Below are 25,117 nucleotides of genomic sequence, written 5' to 3' on the forward strand. Positions count from 1 at the left end.
TGGGTGGCATGTAGTATCTTTCACTGTATTACAAACTCTATGAGCAAGCATCTATAATTATTTTTATTCTCTGAGTGCTAACAAAGTCAACCACTCAGATGGTTAATATATGTGTATATATGTGTTAATATATGTGTATATTAATATGTATTATTAAGCAAATTTACATAATACATGTGCATGTATATATACATGCATGTACATATATGTGTGTGTATTCATACACACCTGAGTGTGTGGCTACTTGTGGCTGTAATGATTGACTGCTTACTGCTTAATAAGGAATAATGGCTACGTTCAAAGTAATAGGGCTGCAGAGGAGCTTTAACTCCTCAAGTGTTGGCAAAAGCAGGTTAAAGTGTTCATTCAACTGGGGAGCCAGTGTGTGTATGAGTAATCTTGTAGTGGGGACTATACTAAGAGAAGGATAATCTATAGACATGTCATATTTGATTCTCACTCACCTCACCCTTGACATCATTCCCAGTGGCTTCTGGATGTATATTGAACTTGTAGAGTGGCACAGGTTTGTCTGTGAATCTTTCCCTAAACCCTCAGGAAGAATTAATTACTACTTACAAAGCAGTATCTGACTCTATTGCAGCCATTACAATCTTTTATAGTACATGTCTGTCTCTCATTAAATTTTGAGCTGTTTAAGTGCATGGACTATGTCTTAGCTATTTTCCTATCCATTAGTTTCTTTCATATAGCAGATGAATGAATGAATAAGGATAAATGCTGGACTTCGACTACACTTCCCAAGTGCCTGTCAGTCTATCCACCTGTTTGTCTGACAATCAATCAATCAACTATTGGCACTGTTCTAAGTGCTACAGAGATATTAACTCATTCAAACCTCCTAACAAGTTTATTTTACAGAGGAGGAACCTGAATTTCAAAGGGACTAAATAACTTGCTGAAGGTGACACACATAATAAGGCAGAACAAAGAATTCACACCCAGGGAGTGTGGCTGCAGAGTTTCTACTCTAACTGATCTCACTAAACTGTGCCTTTCCTGGCCTAGATGTTCAGCATTTAAGATGTTAAGAGATCAGGATCCAAAAATAGTGGGAACAGGACAAATTATTCTGACTAGGAATAGTAGGAAGCAGTTATGTCTGCAGCAAGAGGTTTCTGTTGACCACAGGTGGTTCACAGGGCTCCTTGTTGAAAAATAATCGAGAAGGAGGATATTGGAATAAAAATGGTGTTTCAGAAGTAGAGGTAAAGAAGTGAAGCAGAAGAAATTTGAGGCTCATTCTCCTTACAGTAGCATCTGGACATATTTGGAGTGATTTTCTTTGTTTGTACCTTCTCCTGCTCTCTCTTCTGAAGAAATGACTAGTACATAGGCTTATTAATTCTAAGGGCTTCTAAATGAAAATGATATCTTTGTTATTGTTGTTTTATCATAAAGTAAGCTGACATTTCACATTGTATTCTGCAGATATTTTCAAAGGCTGTCAGAGTCTGCTCTGGGGCCTGTGGTTGACTACATAAACTAGAGGGTGAAGAATACTGAAACCTCTGAGGTGTTACTAATCTATTTTTTTTAAAAAAATAAACCTCCCAGTGTATTATTACCTGATAAAGGCAGGCGGCACAACAACCCAACATTGTGTGCTTCTCATTGAAAACTTAGAAAGACAAGGAACAAATTTACAGTTTCTATTTTGAATCCATTGTTAAGCCCCCAGGAATGTGTGCCTTAAAAGCCCATTTGGTGCCTTGGAGAAGCATGGTGAACGGTTACACTTCACATTATTCATGTCCTTCAGGGAAATGCTCTTGTTCTTGTCGAAGTAAAGTTTCTGGAGGGAACACTTTGCATTATGTATCCGTCTCTACTCACTCTGATTACTTTTTGTGAAGTTCCCTTGGGTTCTTCCAAACTAGACACAGTCTCTAAATTCTCAGTGATGCTCTTCACTTCTAATACATGTGTTGTTCCAGCCTCATTGCCATAATCATTCCCAGATTCAGAGGGACCAGGTGGGGAAGTGATCCAGGATGCTCACTGGCAGGCTGCAAGGAAAATATCTAAATGAAAATGAGTAGATTCAGGTCAAAGCAGCTAAATGCTGCAAGAACTCTAACCTCCTGTGTAGGTAAGTCCCCACACTCATTTGCTTGGATGCAAGACAGCCTCTTAAAATCAACACTTGGGAAACTGTGCATCTCTTAACATATTATTCACATGACTCCCAGAGAGTGACTTGAGCCTGAAGGAAGATGTCTCCATTTCAGACTGCAGTTTTATTCTTTCAATTACTGTTTGTTCCTTCTTCTTTGTCTTGCCTTTCTCTTCTTTTTTTTTCCTATTTCCCTTTCTTTTAACTCTGTCTCTGTCTCTCTCTGTCTCTTTCTCTGTTTCTCTCTGTTTCTCTCTCTCTCTCTCTCTCTCTGATTTCCAATGCTATCCAGCAGGACTTCCTCTAATAACCAGAAATGGTCTACATTTCTACATTTTCACTGCCCAATGCAGTAGCTTCTAAATGCATGTGGCTACTGAGAACTTGAAATGTCGTGTGACAGAGGAATGGCATTTTAAATTTAATTTAATTCAATTTAAAGTAGAATAACAACAGGTGACTAATTGGTATCAAATTGGTCAGAGCATCTTCAGGCCAACTGTTTATCTCTAACTTTATCTGTATTATTCAGATATTGGTGACTGAATGTTGATAACCTCTTTAGCGCATTTATTTTTTTTTTCTTTTAAAAAAATCATTTATCACCGGAGAAACTTGATCCAGCTTACAGAGTTTGGTTCAAGTTTTTCCAAACCCTTCACCTCAACTTTAGAGGGATCTCAGGGCCAGAGAATACTTAGTGTTTTTTTCTGAAGACAGAATGCTTTCCTCTGGTTGTCTGGAGACTAGGTATTCTCTAGTTAGGGATGCAGGGCACCCCAGTGTGACTGGAGGTTCAGATGGGGCCCATTTGCAAGGCATGGGAGCAGGTGTATTTGAAAATTTCATGAGTGAAGGCAGAGGTCAGCAGACTCTTTGACCATCTGCAGGTATAAACAATGTTGGTACAAGGATCTTGAGCCTGGGAAAGGTATGAAGAGAAGAAAATGGAGGAGTGTGAAAAGAGATAGTAAGAAACAATAGGAAGATAAATGAGAAGGGAAAATAAGAACACCCACATTAAGGGTGAGACTGTCACTAAGTGATCTTAGTCACAGCTCTGCCTCTTGTTATCTACCAGATAGACTCTCTTACCAGAAAACCTTTAATCAGCCACAGAGATTTGTATCTCAGGATTTGGTGTGGCTCTGGGGGCGAAGATAGGGGGGATGTCAGTTAACCCTATGTATCCTCCAGAATCTATCAGAATTCAACTTCATGTGAGTTTAATGCCACCCTCGGGGAGACCAGCCACCAATTTATGTCTTTCTTTTTCTTATTTTTCTCTTTTCTTTGAACTATATATATATACATATATATATATATATATATATATTTTTTTTTTTAGCTTGACGTATATGACCAGAGAGTCTAGTGACTGCTTTGTTTTTGGTCAGCAATTGTCCTGATTAGTGAAAGAGAATATTAAAGTCATTTTGTTAGGATACTAATAAAAGCAGATATATGTCTTATAAATCTAAAATTTTGCTAAATAATATATTTTTTTTTCCTGAGCAGTTTGCCTACAATCCTGGAACTACGTTCCTCATATCTGGGAAATCTATTTTACATTGACTTCTTGTATTTGCTACATTTTATATTGACTGGCTTTGCTGTATTTTAAATGTATTTGTGTCTAGACTTGTAGGGCTTTAGCTACAGCCAATTTCTACATTATTAAGAGGGTTATTTTGAGTGGCCCCTGTGAATAAACCTAATTTTCCCCTCTGATTAGTGCTTAATTTGAAATTGTTTGTGCAGTGATGAAATCTTTCTTGAGTTTCACTTCCAGATTCCCGTTTCCATTCCCAGAGGCTCCCTTTGATTACATAAATGCTTTCAGGGTGATTATGTGGGCAAAATTGTATATTAGATAGTTTAGTGCTTTCTGTAAGAAATAGTGTTGTATAGAAAGAAGGGCTGTGAGTTAAGTTTTGGATACTTCACAGTTACATGATTGTTTCTTCTATTCAATGTAAAATATACCCTGTATCTGTAGCCCTTCAGAATTTTGTCACTCAGGTTTTAATTGGAGATTCATGTCTCTTTGAGGTTTCATGTTCCATTGCAGGATGATTTTTCTACATATACACATCAAGCTTTTTAGAACATAATTTCTCAGGTCCTTCTCCCTCTCCTCTCCATTCTTCAATTTTTATAATTAATGTCTTCAGAAATAAAGCAATATGTTCATTATAGTTCCCAAAATCTAACTAAAAGTCATGGCACATGACTTCCTTATAGACCAATGCTTGCATTATAAATCTCTGTACATATATTCTCTGATCCCTAGCCAGATAGTGTGCCATCTAAACTCACAGGTCCACAGCTGGGGAGAAATTTTGCCTTAGGATGAATCAAATCTTGAGTCTCACCCATACCTGATTGAGATGACATTAAGTGAGATTTTGGACTAGAGTTGATGTTGAAATGGGTTAAGATTTTTGAAGATGTTGAGATGGGGTGAATATATTTGCATGTGAGAAGGACATAAATATTGGGGCAGCCAGAGAGCAGAGTGTTACAGATGACCTTATTTGGAGCTAGAATCTTAATAGAGGCAATCAAGTTAAAATGAGGTCATTAGGGTTGGCCTTAATCTAATATGACAGTGTCATTATAAAAAAGAGGAATTTGGACACAGACATGCACAGAGGGGTTACAATTTGAAGATGTAAAGAAAACGCCATGCAAATGTGAATATAGCCATCTTCTTGCCAAAAGGGAGGGCTGGAACACATCCTCCCTTCACAGCCCTCAGAAAGAATTAACCCTACCAATGCATTGATTTTGAATTTCTGGCCTTCAATATTGCAAGGCAATAAATCTCTGTTGTTAAGCCCCACAATTTGTGGTACTTTGTTACAGCAGCCCTAGCAAACCAACATGATGCCAGGTCCCAAGCTGTTTGGATGGGGAGATAGGGCAGACAAAATGGCATATGTAGCACATGCTGATCCAGTGACAGCTCCAGACATTGCCTAGATAGATATTCACATCCAGCTTGCCACGATATTATTTTCTGTATTTCTCCTTGTTATTACTTTCCATTTTTGTAATTTCTCTCATTCTCTATAAATCTCAAAGAATGCCAATAGCCAGCCCACGGGTAATATCTGCAAATTTTCAGTAACATCAGATGTTAACATCACACCTAAGAGATGCTGAAAATGTTCACTCTTACTAAGAATATAAGAATCCCCCATTATCTATAGGGGGTAAGTTCTGAGACTCCTAGTAGATGCCTGAAACTACAAATAATACCAAACCTTATATACCTTATGTTTTTTCCTGTACATTTATACCCATGGTGAGGCTTAATTTATAAATTAGGCACAATAAGAGATTAACAATAATAACTAATAATAAAATAGAACAATTATAGAATAACATATTGTAATAAAAGTTATATGAATGTGTTCCCTTGCTCTTTCTCTCAAAATATCTTAATATTTTTCAGTCTGCAGTTACCCACTGGTAACTGAAATCATTGAAAGTGTAACCACGGATAAGAGGGAACTAATGTATTAGCTAATATTTGCTAACCTCCTGCCATGTTCCAGGTCGCATATTAAGATATTAACTTATTTAGTTATTACAACATTACATAAAAGTTGGAATTATCATTTTCCTCATTTTATAAAGCAAAGGAGAGGGGCTGTGCCTCACACCTGTAATCCCAGCACTTCAGGAGGCCAAGGCAAGAGGATGGCTTTGAGCACAAGAGTTTGAGACCAGCCTAGGCAACATAGTGAGACTTTGTCTCTACAAATGAAAAAAAAATCAGCTGGGCATGGTGGCTTGCACCAGTGCTCCCAGCAACTCGAGAGGCTGAGGTGGGAGGATTGCTTGAACTCATGAGGTTGAGGCTGCAGTGAGCCGTAATTATGCCACCCACTTGACTCCAGCCTGGGCAACAGAGTGAGACCTTGTCTCAAAAAAAAAAAAAAAAAAGGCAAAGCAATGTACTGAGGCAGAAATGTTCAGCAACATGACCAAGCTCACATCCAGTTAGTGGTGGAATAATGAGCACTAGTATGGTTTTAATCATGTCTCCACTAAAAGAATCAAAATCCAGGTTGAGAAAATGGAAGTAAGGTAAGATTTAAGTAGAGAGGCCACAGGCAGATAATCACTTTTACATATTGAAAGACATCATTTAAGAAACAGTTCAAATCAAGCATTTCCAATTTTTCCCACTGAAGATTTTTCCAATAGTAAAACCTAACATTGGTAGTCATTACATCAATTCACATTTTAAGCCACAGACAAACCAAAAACAGTCACTGCATCAGCTCAAAGGAACGTTCTTCTGTAATCAATTAAATTCATTGCACTTGATTATTCAATTCCTGCCAAGAAACAATTTAAAAAGCCTGTTCACAACAATTTGTTTTACAATTTCCAGGACCACTAAAATGACCTCCTGAGGACCTGGAATTTTAAAAGATTTTTTTACAGTATTGCCTGAGGACAAAATAGTAGGAAAACAAAAACAAGCCTCACTTAGATCTTAATGCTATCCATGTGAAATATACACTCTTCACTCATCAGGCTTTAATTTATGTGTTATAACTGTTATCATGAGACATGGTTTGTGCTGTAAGTAACTGAAGGACTTTGGAGACCTCAGAATTGGACTCCCCCTATGGCTTGACCATGTAGTTTCTGTGTGTACCTTAGCAAGTCGCCTACCCTCTCTGAATTTCAGTGACCTAATCTTTAAATGAAAACAACAGTGTTTATGTGACAGGTGGGTATGAGAATTAGATAGAATAGTGAACATAAAACATTTAGTACATTGCGAACATTACCTTTTCCTTCCATCCAACTTTTCCTTCATTCATTCTCCCAGGTGTACAGCCCGATTCTATGACTTTATGTCAGCTTGCCAAAAGTTGACATGAAGAACCTTGAGAACAGCCACAGAAGTAGACTAAAGCTTCACTCAGAACCACTTAAAAGGCAATTCCCAGCTTGTATTTTTGTTGGGCAAAGAAAAGTGAAGACTGTATAGGTAATAGGATTTCTGGCCTCCACTTGCACAAGCATAGGTTTGTGTTTAAGAATTTTCAGGAGAGAGGTTTTTATTTTCAATTTTACTCAGAGCCAAGGTAAAGATAGGTAATTATGCCCATGATTTTCATCTAAATGGTGTGTTTGTGTGTGTGTGTGTGTGTGTGTGTGTGTGTGTGTGTGTGTATTTTAAGTTTATCCTCCTTACCTATTTCCTTTTGAGAGTTTTGATTTTGAATCTTTAGTCTCAGGCCTCTGAGTTCCAATCTTCCTCCTTGAGTGGGCCCTAAACTGCCCCTTTACCTTTTCAGTAAAAACTCATCTAGGTCATCAAGAATTGGCGGATACCCATGGGCAGAATCCTGCTTCAGTGCATTCATACTTCTCTAGCTTTACCTTCTGGATTTCTAGTCTATGAAGATTGCTTTTAATTTCCTGACAGTGAATTTTAAAACATTTTATAAAGTACGTTTTTTTTTTTCTTTCACACTTTTAGATACCCTGTACCATTTTTCGTATTTTTAGGAATAGAATTCCAGTTTCACAGATTATTTCTAACCCTTTCAAATAGAACACTAAGGAAATTCCCTGTCTTAGTTTACTTAGGTTGCCATAACAAAATACAATAGTCAGGATGGCTCATACAATATAAATTTATTTTCTCACAGTTCTGAAGGCTAAGAGTCTGATAACAGGGTGTCGCTATGGTCTGTCCCCAGTGAAGGCTCTCCCCTTGGGTTGCAGACAGCAGCTTTCTTGCTGTGTCCTCTCATGACCCCTTTGTGTGATTGAGGGGAGGAAAAGAAAGAGCAATATTTCTAGGGTCCCTTCCTGTAAGAGCACTAATCCCACCATGAAAACTCTAGCCTCATGACCTCATTTAGCCTAATTACAAACTATAGGCCCTGTTTTTAAATACATTGCACGTCAGAGCTTCAACATAGGTATTTGGGGAACACAAGCAGTCCACAACAACTTCTTTTTGTTGAAACAATGGCCTTTTGCTGTGTGCAGGAAGCAGATATCACACCAACTGGTATGATATTGAATTTCAACACTTGTAATGATAATCTAACTCAAAGAGTTGTTGAACAGGAATAGCTCCTGCCTGTAGCTCCCAAGAAGATCAATGCAGAAGGTGGGTAATTTCTGCATTTCCAACTGAGGTACACAGCTCATCTCATTGGGACTGGTTAGACAGTGGGTACAGCCCACAGAGGGCGAGCCAAAGCAGTGTGGGGTATCACCTCACCTGGTAAGTGCAAAGGGTCAGGGAACTCCCTCCCCTTGCCAAGGGAAGCCTTGAAGGACTATGCCATGAGGGATGGTTCACTCTGGCCCAGATACTGTGCTTTTCCCACAGTCTTCACAATACACAGGCCAGGAGATTCCCTCCGGTGCCTATGCCACCAGGGCCCTGGCCTTCAAGCACAAAACTGGACGACCATCTGGGCAGACACCGAGCTAGCTGCAGGAGTTATTTTTCATATCCCAGTGGTACCTGGAATGCCAGCAAGACAGAACCATTCACTCCCCTGGAAAGAGGGCTGAAGCCAGGGAGCCAAGTGGTCTAGCTCAGTGGATCCTACCCCCATGGAGCCCAGCAAGCTCAGATCCACCAATTTGAAATTCTCACTTCTAGCACAGCAGTCTCAATTTGACCTTGGATGCTTGAGCTTGGTGGGGGAGGAGAGGCACCCGCCATTACTGAGACTTGAGTAGGCGGTTTTCCCCTCACAGTGTAAACAAAGCTGCTAGGAAGTTTGAGCTGGGCAGAGCCCACCACAGCTGGGCAAAGCCCACGTAACTAGACTGCCTCTTTAGATTTCTCCTCTCTGGGCAGGGCATCTCTAAAAGAAAGGCAGCAGCCCCAGTTAGGGGCTTCTAGATGAAATTCCCATCTCCCTGGGACAGAGCACCTGGAGGAAGGGGCAGCTGTGGGTGCTTCAGCAGACTTAAATATTTCTTCCTGCCAGGTCTGAAAAGAGCAGCAGATCTCCCAGCACAGGGCTCAAGCTCTGCTAAGGGACAGACTCCCTCTTCAACTGGGTCCCTGATGCCCCTGCCTCCTGACTGGGAGACACCTCCCAGCAGGGGTTGACAGACACCTCATACAGGAGAGCTCTGGTTAGCATCTGGCAGATGTCCCACTAGCATAAATCTTCCAGAGGAAGAAACAGGCAGCAATCTTTGCTGTTCTACAGCCTCCACTGGTAATACGGGCAAAAAGGTCCTGGAGTAGCGCTCCAGCAAACTCCAATGGACCTGCAGCAGAGGGTCCTGACTGTTAGGGGGAAAACTAACAAAGAGAAAGGAGTAGCATCAACATCAACCAAAAGGACATCCACAGAGAAGCTCTATCCAAAGCTAACCAACATCAAAGACCAAAGGTAGATAAATCCACGAAGTTGAGGGAAAACCAATGCAAAAAGGCTGAAAATACCAAAAATCAGAACGTCTCCTTTTCTTCAAAGGAGCACAACTCCTTGCAAGCAAAAGAACAAAACTGGATGGAGTATGAATTTCACGAATTGACAGAATTAGGCTTCAAAAGGTAGGTAGTAACAAATTCCTCCAAGCTAAAGGATCATGTTCTAACCCAATGCAAGAAAGCTAAGAATCCTGAAAAAAAGGTTAGAGGAATTGCTAACTAGAATAACCAGTTTAGAGAAGAACATAAATTACCTGATGGAGCTGAAAAGTACAGCATGAGAACTTCATGAATCATACACAAGTATCAATAGATGAATCAGTTAAGTAGAAAAAAGGATATCACAGATTGATGATAAACCTAATGAAATACAGTGTTTAGACAAGAGTATAGAAGAAAATGAAAAGAAACAAACAAGGCTTCCAAGAAATATGGGACTAGGTGAAAAGACCAAACCTACATTTGAAAGGTGTACATGAAAGTGATGAAGAGAATAGAACCAAGTTGGAAAACATTCTTCAGGACATTATCCAGGAGAACTTCCCCTAACTAGGAAGATAGGCCAACATTCAAATTCAGGAAATACAGAGAACACCACAAAGACACTGCTTGAGAAAAGCAACCCCAAGACAAATAATCCTCAGATTTACCAAGGTTGAAATCAAGGAAAAAAATGTTAAGGACAACCAGAGAGAAAGATTGCATTACCCACAAAAGGAAGCCCATCAGACCAACAGCAGATGTTTCTGCAGTAACCCTACAAACCAAAAGAGAATGGGGCCCAATACTCAACATTCTTAAGGAAAAGATGTTCAACCCAGAATTTCATATCCAGCCAAATTAAGCTTCATAAGCAAAGGAGAAATAAAATCCTTTATGGACAAGCAAAAGCTGAGACATTTTATCACCACCAGGCCTGCCTTACTAGAGCTCCTGAAGGAAGCACTAAACATGGAAAGTAACAACAGACACCAGCCACTGCAAAAACATATCAAATTGTAAAGAACATTGACACTATGAAGAAACTGCATCAACTAATGGGCAAAATAACCTGCTAGCATTGTAATGACAGGATCAAATTCACATATGACAATATTAACCTTAAATGTAAATAGGCTAAATGCCCCAATTAAAATACATAGGTTGGCAAATTGAATAAAGAGTCAAGACCCATTGGTGTGCTATATTCAGGAGACCCATTTCACATGCAGAGACACACATAGGCTCAAAATAAAGGGATAGAGGAATATTTACCAAGCAAATAACAAAACAAAACAAAACAAAAAAACAATAACAAAAAGAGGGGTTGCAATCCTACTCTCTGATAAAACAGATTCTAAACCAAAATAGACAAAGAAAGGTATTCAATAATGGTAAAGGGATCAATGCAGGAGAGCTAACTACCCTGTATTAGGTACATATACATAACTATATATGTGCCTAATACAGGAGAAGCCAGATTCATAAAGCAAGTTCTTAGAGACCTACAAATAGACTTAGACTCCCACACAGTAATAGTGGGAGACTTTAACACCCCACTGTCAATATTAGACAGGTCAATGAGACAGAAAATTAACAAGGGTATTTAGGACTTGAACTCAGCCCTGGACCAAGAGGACCTAATAGACCTCTATAGAACTCTCCACCCCAAATCAACAGAATTTAAATTCTTCTCAGCACCCCATCACACTTATTCTAAAATTGACCACACAATTGGAAGTAAAACACTCCTCAGCAAACATGAAAGAAAGAAAATCATAACAAACAGTCTCTGAGGCCACAGTACAATCAAATTAGAACTCAGGATTAGTAAACTCAATCTAAACCATACAAGTATATGGCAACTGAACAACCTGCTCCCGAATGACTACTGGGTAAATAACAAAATTAAGGCAGAAATAAATTATTTGAAACACAATGTACCAGAATCTCTAGGACACAGGCAAAGCAGAGTTTAGAGGGAAATTTATAGCACTAAATACCCACAGCCTGAAGCAGAAAAGATTTAAAATTGACACACTAACATCACAATTAAAAGAACTCAAGAAGCGAGAGCAAACAAATTCAAAAGCTAGTAGAAGACAAGAAATAACTAAGATCAGAGCAGAGCTGAAGGAGATGGAGACACAAAAACCCTTAAAAAAAATCAGTGAATCCAGGAGCTGTTTCTTTGAAAAGGTCAACAAAATAGGTAAACCTCTAGACAGAATAATAAAGAGAAGAGAGAAACAACAAAGAGAATTTAAAAATTATTTCACCACTGATCCCACAGAAATACAAACTACCACCAGAGAATACTATAAACACCTCTATGCAAATAAACTAGAAAATCTAGAAATTGATAAATTCCTGGATACATACACCTTCCCAGGACTAAATCAGGAAGAAGTTGAATCTCTGAGTAGACCAATAACAAGTTCTGAAATGAAGGCAGTGATTAATAGCCTACCAACAACAAGGAAAAGCTCAGGACCAGATGTATTCACAGCCAAATTCTACCAGAAGTACAAAGAGGATCTGGTACCATTTCTTCTGAAGCTATTCCAAACAATAGAAAAAGAAGGACTCCTCCCTAACCCATTTTATGAGACCAGTATCATCCTGATTCCAACACTTGGTAGACACACAACAACAAAGGAAAATTTTTGGCCAATATCCCTGATGAACATCAGTGTGAAAATTCTGAATAAAATACTGGAAAGCTGAATCCAGCAGCACATCAAAAAGCTTATCCAGCACAATTGAGTTGGCCTCATCCCTGGGTTGCAAGGCTGGTTCAACATATGCAAATCAATAAATGTAATCCAACACATAAACAGAATAAATGAGAAAAATCAAGATTATCTCAATAGATGCAGAAAAGGGCTTTGATAAAATTCAACACACCTTCATGCTAAAAACTCTGAATAAACTAGGTATCGATGGAACATATCTCAAAATAATAAGAGCTGTTTATGGCAAACCCACAGCTGGTATAATACTGAATGGGCAAAAACTGGAAGCATTCCTTTTGAAAACCGGCACAAGATAAGGATGTCCTCTCTCATCACTCCTATTAAACAGATTATTGGAAGTTCTGGCCAGAGCAGTCAGGCAAGAAAAAGAAATAAAGGGTGTTCAAATAGGAAGAGAAGAAGTCAAATTGCCTCTGTTTGCAGATGAAGTGTTATATATTTAGAAAACCCCATTCTCTCAGCCCCAAATCTCCTTAAGCTGATAAGCAGCTTCAGTAAAGTCTCAGGATACAAAATCAATGTACAGAAATCACAAACATTCCTATACACCAATAATAGACAAACATCCAATTCATGAGTGAACTTCCATTCACAACTGCTACAAAGAGAATAAAATACCTAGGAATACAACTTACAAGGGATGTGAAGGACCTCATCAAGGAGAACTACAAACCACTGCTCAAGGAAATAAGAGAGGACACAAACAAATGAAAAAAAATTTCCATGCTCAAGGATATGAAGAATCAATATAGTGAAAATGGCCCTACTGCCCAAAGTAATTTATAGATTCAATGCTAGCCCCATCAAGCTACCATTGACTTTCTTCACAGAATTGGAAAAAACTACTTTAAATTTCATATGGAACCAAAAAAGAGCCTATATAGCCGAGACAATCCTAAGCAAAAAGAACAAAGCTGGAAGCATCAGGCTATCTGACTTCTAACTATACTACAAGGCTGCAGTAACCAAAACAGCATGGTACTGGTACCAAAACAGAGATATAGACGAATGGAACAAAACAGAGCCCTTGAAAGTAATGCCACATACCTACAACCATCTGATCTTTGACAAACCTGACAAAAGTAATGGGGAAAGGATTCCCTAGTTAATAAATGACATTAGGAAAACTGGCTAGCCATATGCAGAAAACTGAAACTGGATGACTTCCTTACCTGTTCTACAAACATTAACTTAAGATTGATTAAAGACTTAAATGTAAGATGTAAAACCATAAAAACCCTAGGAGAAAACCTAGGAAATACCATTCAGAACATAGGCCTGGGCAAAGACTTCATGACTAGAACACCAAAAGCAGTGGTAACAAAAGCCAAAATTGACAAACGGCACCTTATTAAACTAAAGAGCTTCTGCATGACAAAAGAAACTATAATCAGAGTGAACAAGCAACCTACAGAATGGGAGAAAATTTTTGCAAACTATCCATCTGACAAAGGGCTAATATCCAGAATCTACAAAGAACTTAAACCAATTTACAAGAAAAAAAAAAAAAAACCCAAACAACTTTTAGTAGGTGAAGGATATTAACAGACACTTCTCAAAAGAAGACATTTATGTGGCCAACTAACATATTAAAAAAAGCTCATCATTACTGGTCATTAGGGAATGCAAATCAAAACCACAATAAGATACCATCTTACACCAGTTAGAATGGTGATCATTAAAAAGTCAGGAAAGAACATGCTGGAGAGGATGTGGAGAAATAGGAATACTTTTACACTGTTGGTGGTAGTGTAAATTAGTTCAACCATTGTGGAAGGAAGTGTGGCGATTCCTCATGGATCTAGAACCAGAAATACCATTTGACCAAGCAATCCCATTACTGGGTGTATACCCATAGGATTATAAATCATTCTACTATAAAGACACATGTGCACATATATTTATTGCAGCACTATTCACAATAGCAAAGACTTGGAACCAACCCAAATGTCCAACAGTGATAAATTGCATTAAGAAAATGTGGCATATGTATATACCATGAAATACTACACACCTTAAAAAAAGATGAGTTTATTTCCTTTGCAGGGACATGGATGAAGCTGGAAACTCTCATTCTCAGCAAACTAACACAAGAACAGAAAACCAAACACCACATGTTCTCACTCATAAGTGGGAGTTGAACAAAGAGAATGCATGGAGACAGGTAGAGTGGAACGTCACACACTGTGGTCTGTCATGGTGTAGGGAGCTGGGGAGGGATAGCATTACCTAATGTAGATGACAGATTGATGGGTATAGCAAACCACCATGGCATGTGCACACCTGTGTAACAAACCTTCTCGTTCTGCACATGTATCTCAGAACTTATATAAGAAAAAAAAAATTAGCTGGGCTTGGTGGTGCATGCCTATAATCCCAGCTACTTGGGAGGCTGAAGCAGGAGAATTGCTTGAACCCAGGAGGCAGAGGTTGCAGTGAGCCAAGATGGTACCCCTGCATTCCAGCCTGGGCAACAGAGCAAGACTCCATAAAAACAAAAAACAAACAGACAAACAAAAAACTAAATACAATACCACATATTATACAGGCATCCCAATGCCTAGCACAGCAGGAACTTAACAAAGGGTCCTTCTTCTTCTCTCTTGCTTCTACCACTTGCTCTGCCCACAGAGCTGTATGTAGCTGACTGGTACAAAATGACCAACTTCAATTTCAGCCAAGAAATGCAACAGACAGTGTAACCATGATCCCAATTACATTATCCTGTTGAGAGTTTTCATCATTTATATCACCAGAAGGGAATAAAGTGTGGACAGTAGCATAATATAAAAGCAATTAGAAATGTTTATTGAAGAAACAAGTAAAAACCAAATTAAACAAAAATAAAGATGACACTTGGATGCTTTCTTTTTAAAACTCACACTCAAGCCACAAGTTATAAGCCATCCAGATGGTGAGCTCAAGAAGACAGAAATGAATCACTTATTTGTACTACAGTTGGAGGATTTAAAGATCTTTGGGGAAGATGTTCAAAAGCTTCACTCCAATTAACCTCACCCCATTAAGTTTGCCCATCCACAGATCAGAGCCAAATAATGAATTTCAAGGACGAAAGAGAAAGATAAGGGAAGTTTCCTAAAGTCTGCATTCATTTCTCCAGAATGAAGAAGCCCCCAGAGAGAAAAATGAAGCACATTTAGCAGACAGGATGAATCAACATGCAACCAGGATAAAACAGAATTCTTCCCAGAAAGTGTTGAAATGGGGACAACCTTCTGATTTAATTTTAAAGGCTGTATTTGAACTGTGTGACCCCTTTCTGAATTTCATCTGATAACTGAAACAAATGATCATGTGTCAGTGTTTGTAGTCTTGGCAGAATCCTAACCTAGATCATTCAGAACTCATTTCTTCTCTCGGACACTTTTCCCACTTCCATAAAACTGGAAAGAAAAAGGGAAATGATATTTCTTCTTGCAGCTAGTCATCAAATAAAAAGCGTGGTAATCTGGTGCAATCTCTCAGAATTAAGATATTTTAGCAGCCCTAAAATATTTTCAGGAAGAGTTATTTTAAAATGTCTTCATGACCTTTCTGGCTAAATTGGAAATGAAAAATAAGAGATAAGCACACTTTTCTTATTCAAGAGAAGTGAAAAGTTGTCATTAATGTACCAAGAAAATGAGAAAGTAGAGAAGAACAGTTGGGAGAAATTGGAAACATAAACCACAAAGTCCATGTCTGTAATATAATGTGTATTTTATACCTTCTTTGTGGAACACTTCCAGAGATTTCTAGAGATCTTATAGGACCCTTTCCCAAAGGTTGATCATTATTCTTGATTCTCTACATTTTAACACTAAGCAGTGCCTCTTTCAAAATGAGCAATTATTAGAAAAGAAAATTAAAGGATTTAATCCCTCTCAATTCTCACATTACCTCCTCAACTGAGACTGTAAATATTAAAATTTTAGAATTTATAATTAGGCACAAACAAAAGACCTTCTGATATATGATACATGCCTCTTTCCCAGTTTCTGGCTTTGGTGAAAGTTGTTATCACTACTATCTACTGTCTTAGAAATTCCCGGGTATTGAGCAAATAGTTGTATGTATGTATATTTGTGTATGTCTGTGTATATCTTTACATATATATGTAAAATTAGGAAAACAATAATCTTACTTTAGCCCCTCTAGTAATAATTTTGTGTGTTTCTTGGATGCATGGTAGATATTCTACTTACATTTATTGTAAGCAACTATTTTTTTAAAAACAATGAAATTATAGTAGAACCATGTGGATTTAACAATTATGACAAAGAAATAGCAATATAGCAGATCTGCTAAGCAGACCAAAATAAATTGCAAAATGGTGCAGTCAGGGCATACTGAAACTTAACATGGCAGCAGGGTATATATGTACATATCTCATTCCAACTGCAACTCATTCTCTATATACGTAGCTACTTTAGCTTACCTGGTGTGTGGATGGAAATGCTGACAATGCCGAATGCCCCACTCCAATTAACATTTTATAGAGAAAACAATATTAATGAAAGTCATTGAAAACAAAATTAACATGCTTATATGCAAATTGATCAATATGATTAAGCATGCCCCATCTGCAACTACTTTAAAATTTATTCTTCCTTGTCATAATCCAACAGAAGAGATTGAAACAGAAAATGGAAAGGGAAAGGCGCCATTAACTGAAAATCCAATGATGATCTCTGACATGAAACAGAAGTATTTTTGTGCTATTTTTAGGATTCAACAAAATTTCTTTCATAAGACTATACTATGCCCTCAAGTTTGTTTTTATTTATAAGTTCCTCTTCCAAGAGTCATTCAAGTTCATACTTCTGATATTTTTCTAACCTACATTAGCTGGGGAGCATAAGAGGTGGCCTGTGTACTTGACAATGGGGCTTAAAAGCATTCTAAGAGAAGAAAGGAATGTTACAATTGGTTTATGTACTGTATGATTGAGTACACTGTAGGTTTTTAAAAATCAAGAACATTTATAGCTATGTTGCAGAGTACTTTCTTAAAAGCTGAAGTATCAAATCAATGGGAGTCAGTGGGAGTATGGGAGAAGGTGCGCAAAAATAACCACAAATTTGCTCAGAAAGAGAATTTTTTTCCTTGTCTTTAAAACTGCCTGTTGCTTTAAAGAGTGTCTCAGGTATGAAAATATTCTGCTTTATGTCCAGAAATTATTCATGAAAGGTGGCTTGAAATTTTGGGTATTCTTTTTGAAAAGGATATATAGACTTAAAATACTAAAACTGTTCAAATTTCATAAAGAATATTGATATGGAAAAAGATACACCTGTGAGTTTCTTCAGCATTTTTATATGCTTTTCTACTTGAAATTAATTTTTTTTTGCAGAAAGTGAGGCAAAGCCAGAATCCATTTTGGAAGATTTTCCTTAAGTTGCAAGGAGGAGAATACTCAGCTTAGCAGATTTTCCTTCTCAGTCCTAAATAGGGAAATCCTGCCAAATACTCATTTCATTTCCACCCTGAAGATATCATTATGGTCCTGTGGCCAATGCATGAACCTCTGAATATCTTGCTATATAGCACAAATTGTAAAATGTCTGGGGCAGTGGAAAGTGCACTGGAATGGAAGTTAGAAAATGTTCATCCTAGTGGCGAGTCTTCTGATAGTAGCTATGAGAATTTCTAGAAATCACTTAACTTTCTGTATCTCAGTCTACTTTGAAAATGGAGAGGTTGTTATAGATGATTTCCAGAATCATTTCTAGGCTTAATAGAGTGAATTATCAGAATCAAAAGAAAAATAGTAGAATGTTTATATGTGTCTCTCAGCCTATCAGGTTGTATATATCATGATTTAAGCATTACATTTAAGAAAAAAAAAACTTGTTTGTAGGATGTATATATGTATATATATATATATATATAAAATACCAAATGAAGAACAGAATATTTAGGTTTTTTTCTCTTTAATTTGGTTGTCCTAAATATTTTTTATATTCAAATGAGAATAACCTTTTGGAATTTTTTGGGGTGGTAGGTGGGGTTCTTACTTTTAAATTTGTAAAATTACACAGTGTTAAAGACAAACAGGTGGGTCCTGTCAACTCCAACACATAGGTCAACTTCCCTCATGGGAAATAACAACTGTATAATTTTTTAAAGTTATTTATTCACTAATTTAGTCTCTAAAGAAGTATGTGAAAAAGCAGTGCAGCTATTTGCAGAGAGAACCTTGCAGGAAGAGAGATACCCAAGTGCAAAGACAGAGATAGGAGCATGCTTGGCATAACTGAAGAATAGTGAAGAAGTAAGTCTGAGAAGGAATGTTTGTAGTAGATAAGGTTGGGGGAGAGCAAGGGCTGATTACACATACATTTCTACATTATGATAAAGGTTTTGCTTTTTTCTCTAAGACATGAGAGGATCAGACTAAATCTGATTTATATTTAAGCAAAGAACACCAGCTGCCATGTCAAGAATTGATTCTAGACAGCAATGTTGGTAGTCCAGTGACCTACTAAAAGACTATTATCATGGTACTTAGAGAATGATGGTGGTGGCTGGGCTTGGAATTGTAGTAAAAAAGTAGCAAGAAATAGATTCACAATACAACGTTGTAGGTCAATCTTTCAAAGGAGAGAAAAACTTCTTAAGTTGTTCTAAAATGGAAACTGTCTCAAAGTAGGTTTGGGTAGAAACATGTGATTTGACCTGTGGGATAGAGAGGCATGTGACTCAGCCATTTTTGGACACTTAGCCAAAGTTCTCCCCTGATACACATTTGGACTGTACAGTTTTAGTCTGTCTTGGTCTACTTTTTTCTCTTATAACACATACAAGTCTTACCATGTCAGTTGGGATCCATAAAATCAAACAGAAAACTGACAAATGGAAATGTCTGAAATAGTAAAGATGTACCTACACCAGTATATTCCAGAATGATCAGTCTGATGATACAAGAAAAGATACTTCAGTAAATGGCTGGAAAAGAGGAAGTACTGCTTCCAGATTCAAAGTGAATCATTCCTATTCTTCTGTATTCTTATTCTATTATTCCTTTAGTGGCTCCAAGAAGTACTACCAGTAAAGCAACATAATTTTTAATCCTAGTCTTATTCTAACTTATGGTAAAAAAAAAAAAAAAATCCCTGTTTCACATAATTCTCTTCGTTATCTTAAAGAAGTAGTTACATTTATACCAACAGATACTGAGAAACTTGGGCTTAGAGAATGTTATTTTTACATAATCTATTTTAAAATATTCTTGGTGGTGTTAGGTGCTCTGAACATCAACAAATGGCTCTTAGTGAGCAAATGCGCATATTGGTGACAGAATAGAAGGACTAAAATTTACAGTATTGACATTGACTAGAGTTTTACAACAAATGTGAAATGCAAAGTTATATTGTATTAACAGAGTAATGAAATTAAATGTGGTTTAGTATTCTTTGCAAAAAATATTGCATTAATTTTGAAGTACATTAAAATAATTTTTTATTACGCAAATATAGATGCTCCCTAAAATTAATGTAGCTCAATTACATCATTAGATGTCAGAGAGGCATTTGAAAGGGTAGGTTGAAAATAATTCTTTTGAATGTCACATAAATTTTCTTTGCAGCTAATCTCTGAAAAGAGAGAAAAAATTCTCTCTACTCAGGCATAGAATAGACGCATTAACAATGGAAAGGTCAGTGCATAATGATACAAGAAAGAAAAGGCCTAAAGTGCTATATTGATGAAACGAGATGGGGAAAGTTATATAGGAATATTAATCAATCAATCCTTAATTTAAGACCTTTAGTAACTTGCTAAAATCTTCTTCACTATTTAAGATCAAGAAAATGCTAACCAATAAATTCCTTCTGTGGGGAGAGAAAAACCTTAAGATATGTGTGTTTAGATTCAACATTTCTTTTTTCCTTTCAAGTCTCAATATTGCAGGTAATAATTGACACACTTGAGTTATCCTAGTAGATATTAGATAGCCATCTCATTCTCAATATAATTTGCCTTCTTGAGCTTAGAAAATCAAAATGTTATTATACAAACTCCACAAACGAAAATTATGAGTTCATCAAAATTCATGTTCGGAAAGTTACGAGGAAATGACCATGACAAAGTGGTAGGTAAAACTGCAGTATGTAGAACTTTACACATAGTATGATTCACATTTTATAAAGATATGTATAGGTGAGTACATGTAAAGACCAGAAGAAAATATGCTAAGAGAAAAATTGTGGTTATCTTTGGAAGGTGAAATGCATTTGGAAAATGCATTTTTGTCTGCTTTACTGATTTTACAAGTGTGGTGGTATTTAAGATTTGCAGTGATATGGCTGGCATTAGCAATAAGCAGTTTTCTCTTTTTGACCTCATTCTTACTATCTAATTTACCTGTTGACTATTTCACTTGCTCTATTAACTTATATATGTATTCTAAAGGCCAGCAGCAGCTGAAAGGAAAAGAAAAACTGAACACAGAAAAGGTTAAATTATCATTATATAGAATCAAGCCTTTAGAAAGATATTTGGAAGGACAATGTATTTGAATGCTGTGAAACTGATTATATTTACATAAAAATTTCATGGAACACATAGTGTACTTAGATAAGAGAGAAAGAAAATCACATTGATTCACTGATTCACTTACTATTTATTATATCATAATATTCCAGGAAAGACATAATGAAGGTCCTAACTATGGAAGTTAGGGTGAAATGGAAGCAAGATGCATCAAAGATGCAGGAGGCAGTGATTAAAAACAAAATGAGATAATTTAGTTTTAATGCCTGTTTCCACCATCTACTAGTTAAAGAAAATGCATGCTATGCGTCACTCAGATCCCCCTTTCTGGACCCATTTCTTCAACTAGCAGAAGTGACAATTGTTGATAACTCACTATTGAGTAATTTCCTGGGGACTCACCTTGGCAAAACGGAGCTGCCTTGCTCAGGGTTATGCTCCCCCTTCCCAAGAGCAGCCTGAGTTCAATGACTTGTCAAGACGGGATACCAAAATCTATCCACGTTGGCTCAATTTGGGAAAATTATAAAGGGCCCTTTAAACTTCAAACCTCCATTGTGAGCGGTTTAGCTTTTTAGTTGTGAATGGATCTCGGTTCAATGTTTTCCTCTGCTCAGTCATGCCTCCCTCCTTGTCTCACAGCTATTGTTCCAAAGATCATTACCCAAGAAACTTCCAGTATATGTATCTACATCTCAAAATCTGTTTTCTGGGTAATGTGACCCAAGACAATTTGTGACAGACAGGTGTGGTCCTAAGAATAAATTCGAAAATGGAAGTTGGAGGCTGGATTGGCCACAGTTTCATTGGCAATGGGCCACAATTATTAGTAGTGAGTAAAGCTATTATAATCTTTGGTATGCTACAGTGGTGAAATTGTCAAAACTTTTACCAGTGATAAACTGGATTGGGATGCTGATAAAAAGAATCTATTGACATGTGCACTGTCTCAGGCATTTGAGAGATTCTAGGGTAGTAGTCATTATAAGGACAATGAGAACCCAGGAATGCTACTTAATACTATCCAAGCACGGGAGAAAGACAATGAAAGGGTGAGGATGATTAATCACCAATTCAAGGCAAAGTGTGAAAGTGGAAGGGACTCCTGGCAGCCTATTAAGAGATTCTTATCTACTGAAGCCTGAGGGTAGAAAAAAGCTGAGAATTAGGATTCAATTATAAAGGTAAAACTTCAGGGAATGTTGATTTGCAGTATCAGCAAATCTGCTATGCCCAGGTCAAGGTCTGGATTGGAAAGGGGTAGGATCTTAAGATGAAAATGTCGTGTTTGATGTACTCAAAAACCTTAAAGCCTCAGATAGTCCCCAACCTCTGAACTTGCAAAAATGACCAATTTTTCCTTGCTTGGAGGTAACGGAGTAATGTGAAGCTTGCAAATTAACATGGGCCAACCAGGATATATCCTACCTAACATTCTAGCTTTAGACAAGTAGCTAGGATGAAGTCAAAGCATAACCTGACTAGAGAAGTGCTAGACCTGCTAAAAAACAATAAACTGTAGGACCTAGCCAATATATACCATCAGGAGCTAGAAGAGTATACATGAGAGTAATAATGAAAAGTTAGATATCACACAAATGTCCATCAACAGATGAACAGATAAGTAAATGTGGCATACCTAGTCAACTGAATACTGCACAGTGTTTAAAAGGAATGAACCGCCAATATGTACTGCACAATGGATGACAATTTTGCTGAATAAAAGATATCAGACCAAAATAAAAACTTTTTATGTATACACACTTGTAGAAAATGTAATCTGTAGTTACAGGAAGCTGATTGGTGATTGCCTGGGGATGGGGGGATGAGAGGATGGGAGAAGAGAGAGGAAGGGATACAGAGGGGCACGTGAGATTTTTGTGGGTGATAAATATGTGCATTATCTTGATTTTGGTGATGGTTTTACAGGTATATCCATATAACAAATTCATAAAATTTTACTGTTTAAATGTATTCAGTTTATCACGTCAATTACATTTCAATAAAGCAATTGAAACAAACAAAACAAGCTCAATCCCTCTAATTTTTGTAGGTTTCATGTCCACAGTGTTCTTCTGTGTACCAGTTACCACGTCCTGGTAGTAGAAAACACTACACAGATTAAGACACAAAAGCAAAGATACAATTCAAATGTCATCTTTACCAGGAAGCACCTACCTCCACTCTGAGGATTCTCACTGGCTCCCCTCCTCTGATCCTTCTCTGTCATCACTCTCATTCCTAGGATTGAGACTTTTGGCCCCTGTGTTTCTCTCTTCCAAGTCTGGGAACTCCTGAGTAGTTGGGAACCACCTTTTAGACTCATCTTGGTATCTTCTTGACTCCACAAAGAATCAGGTCACAGGACTCCTCTTCAACCATTGTTTCTCCATCCCACTGAGCTACAGCGCTGAGCTTTCTGGTGGCACAAGTGAAAAGCCATTTAGTGTCCTTTCTCTGTGTTTCCCTGTCTAAAAATCAAGGAGACCTCTTAATAAGACCTGCATTCCCCTGTAACATCCCTGTGACACGGTGAGGCTGGGTGACTGGGACTCCTCTTCCTGGTGAAAGATCTTCATGGAGCCAAAGTCTGCTTTATCAAGAACGTAGAAAAGTTAGCTTGATGTACACAAGCTAACTTTGTGTACTAAGAGCCTTCTTGTTTAGTTTTTTCCTGTCTACACTCTTCGTTTGAATTCTTCTATTTGCTCAACCACCCCAGCCACAAAATCTCTTTCTATTTCTCAAGCTAGCCAAATACTCCCACCCCTCAAGGCCTTTGAAATTTTTGTTTCTTCTATTCGAAAGTCTGTGGTGGCTGAAACGAACTGTATACACACACTCTCTTGAACAGTAAATTAAGTTCTGAATTAACTAATGAAAAGTTAAAAATAATAGAAATAATAAAAGCTAATTAAAAAATTTTAATAAAAAATAAAAAGTGAAAAAATTAAAAGCTTGGCAGTGAGTGGAGTCCAGAGAGATGTAGATGCTGTATATCTCAGCCTAGATTCTGTTGCCTGTCCCCTTTTGCTGGGGACACCCAAGCGGCAATGAAACTGTCTATGTAGTGTATACTTCATCAAGCCTGATGTCTCTTTATACATCATCCCATATCATCATTTCAGAAGAACTTCAACTAACAACCCCTGAATCTACATTTAAGAGAATATTTATACACAGTGAGATTTCCTGCTTATTGAACCAGACTCAACATCATCAGTCTAGATGTTTCTGAACAACACCTGGCCAGAGTGTATGGCATTCTGGAACCTCTTTCCTCAGACTATCAAATACGTCTTCTTTAGCCAAGATGCAGTTTTGAAAAAGGTAAAGACAAATGGTGATACGCAGAAGAGGCACTCCCAGTAGATGACACTCAATGATCATTTTCTAAAGGCTCTCATTTTCTATTCCTTTCAGGGCTTATATTCTGTCATTTTTTTGGGATTGATTTCACCTGATTGTGCATGTGTATGGGTGTGTATGTGTGTGTGCATGTGTGTGTGCATGTAGTATTGTTACCACATATATACAGACAACTGTAGACCGTGCATGAAGAGTTGAAGAAATCTGAGACTAGACGTGAAGTCTATGTGTGCCAAAATACATTGCAATTTGTCAACACTCAACTCACATTCCTAACAACAAGTCTTAGATTTTAAATATTATGTGACTAAATACTATCTCACATTCCTGTTTTCTAAAAGTATGGCTTTGGAATTAGCCTGGGTTTAACTCATGACAATGCCATGATACTTTGGGAGAATACCTTACAAATTGATGATCTACTCTGTAAAATGAAATCTCTCCTGTATGTATTAAGATGTAATGTATAAAACAGACAACAAAGTGCCTGATACATGGAGTTGGTTGTTGCTTTGTAATTGCTCATATATTGCTCATAAAATACAATGTCCAACAATATCAGTCATTGTTCAAACTTATGGTGCTATTTAATTTCAAAATACACATATTATACATTCAACACATGCACAAAGTATATTGATATACTTTTTTTTTCTTTTTTAAAGACAGTGTCTCCCTCTGTCACTCAAGCTGGAGAGCAGTGGTACAGCCATAACTCACTGCAGCCTCAAAGTCCTGCACTCAACTGACCGTAAAAATTCTGCCTCCAGAGTAGCCAGGACTACAGGTATGTGCAACCACACTTGGCTAATTTTTACAAAACGTTTTGTAGAGATTGGGTCTTGCTATAAATCAGTCAGGCTGGTCTCAAACTCCTTGTCTCAAGTGATCTTGTTTTGTTGCATACCATCTATGTGACCACAGAGAAGTTACTTA

The 25,117-nt window shown here is 37.5% G+C and overlaps 1 long non-coding RNA gene across 1 annotated transcript in view; it reads right to left on the bottom strand.

Moving 5' to 3' along the window:
* Positions 1–214: 214 nt before the first annotated feature.
* Positions 215–25,117, bottom strand: part of LOC116526333 — a 69,712-nt gene continuing 44,809 nt past the window's right edge. Inside the window, exons 3-4 of the long non-coding RNA XR_004258100.1 lie at positions 22,991–23,106; positions 215–2,030 (exon numbers count right to left, since the gene is read on the bottom strand). This is a non-coding gene — a long non-coding RNA (uncharacterized LOC116526333). The remainder of the gene's footprint in view (positions 2,031–22,990; positions 23,107–25,117) is intronic.

This window comes from Sapajus apella, unplaced genomic scaffold (genome assembly GCF_009761245.1).
Source record: "Sapajus apella isolate SASKATOON/1434 unplaced genomic scaffold, GSC_monkey_1.0 scaffold50, whole genome shotgun sequence".
In the NCBI taxonomy this organism is placed as follows: Eukaryota; Metazoa; Chordata; class Mammalia; order Primates; family Cebidae; genus Sapajus; species Sapajus apella.